Here is a 1,639-nt window from a genome sequence, read left to right on the forward strand (position 1 = left end):
AAAAAAAAAAAAACCCCAAAACAAACAAACAAAACAAACTCATAGAAAAAGAGACCAGATTTGTGGTTACCAGAGGTGGGGGATGAGAGGGAGGGGGAATTGGATAACAAAAGTCAAACTTCCAGTTATAAGATAAATAAGCACTAGGGATGTGATGTACAAAATAATAAATGCAATTAACACTGCTGTATGTTATATATGAAAGTTGTTAAGAGAATAAATCCAAAGAGTTCTCATCACAAGGAAAAAAATATTTTCCAATTCTTTAATTTTATATCTATATGAGATGATGAATGTTCACTAAATTTATGGTGCTTATTACTTCATTATGTTTGTAAGTCAAATTGTTATGCTGTACATCTTAAACTTATACAGTGCTGTATGTCAATTATATCTCAGTAAAACTGGAAGAAAAAAAAGAGAGTGAGGCAATGAGTAGGGAAGGGAGCACAGAAATTCTGTTCCCATCCCCAATTCAAATTACCTATGAAAAATAGCCTTTTTTTTAAACTAAAACTTTACTTACGTTATTAAATTTGCTTCCTAAAACACACATAGAAATGTGGCACAGTTAACTGTTAATCATGTCTCAAGTCTGATTTATAATAATAACATAAGAACAATGCCTAGGTAGCTCCCATCAGGAAACTTGCATAAGCCTCTTAGATAGCCTCATCCAGAGTGCAGACAGCAGAAGCAAGAAGAACTACAGTCCTGCAGCCTATGGAACAAAAACCACATTCACAAAAAGATAGACAAGATGAAAAGGCAGGGGGCTACGTACCAGATGAAGGAACAAGATAAAACCCCAGAAAAACAACTAAATGAAGTGGAGATAGGCAACCTTCCAGAAAAACAATTCAGAATAACGATAGTGAAGATGATCCAGGACCTCGGAAAAAGAATGGAGGCAGGGCTTCCCTGGTGGCGCAGTGCTTAAGAATTTGCCTGCCAATGCAAGGGACACGGGTTCAAGCCCTGGTGCCACGGAGCAACTAAGCCCGTGTGCCACAACTACTGAGCCTGCGCTCTAGAGCCCGCAAGCCACAACTACTGAGCCCATGCACCACAACTACTGAAGCCTGCGTGAATAGAGCCTGTGCTCTGCAACAAGAGAAGCCACCACAATGAGAAGCCCACACACCGCAACAAAGAGTAGCCCATGCTCACAACTAGAGAAAGCCCGCTCACAGCAAGGAAGACCCAACGCAGCCAAAAATAAAAACAAACAAATCCATAAATAAATTTATTTTTTTTAAAAAAAAGAATGGAGGCAAAGATCGAGAAGATACAAGAAATGTTTAGCAAAGACATAGAAGAACAAACAAACAGAGATGGACAATACAATAACTGAAATGAAAACTACACTAGAATGAATCAATAGCAGAATAACTGAGGCAGAAGAATGGATAAGTGACCTGGAAGACAGAATGGTGGAATTCACTGCTGCGGAACAGAATAAAGAAAAAAGAATGAAAAGAAATGAAGACAGCCTAAGAGACCTCTGGGACAACATTAAATGCAACAACATTCACATTATAGGGGTCCCAGAAGGAGAACAGAGACAGAAAGGACTGAAGAAAATATTTGAAGAGATTAGAGTCGAAAACTTCCCTAACATGGGAAAGGAAATAGCCAC

Source organism: Physeter macrocephalus, chromosome 11 (genome assembly GCF_002837175.3).
Source record: "Physeter macrocephalus isolate SW-GA chromosome 11, ASM283717v5, whole genome shotgun sequence".
Lineage (NCBI taxonomy): Eukaryota > Metazoa > Chordata > Mammalia > Artiodactyla > Physeteridae > Physeter > Physeter macrocephalus.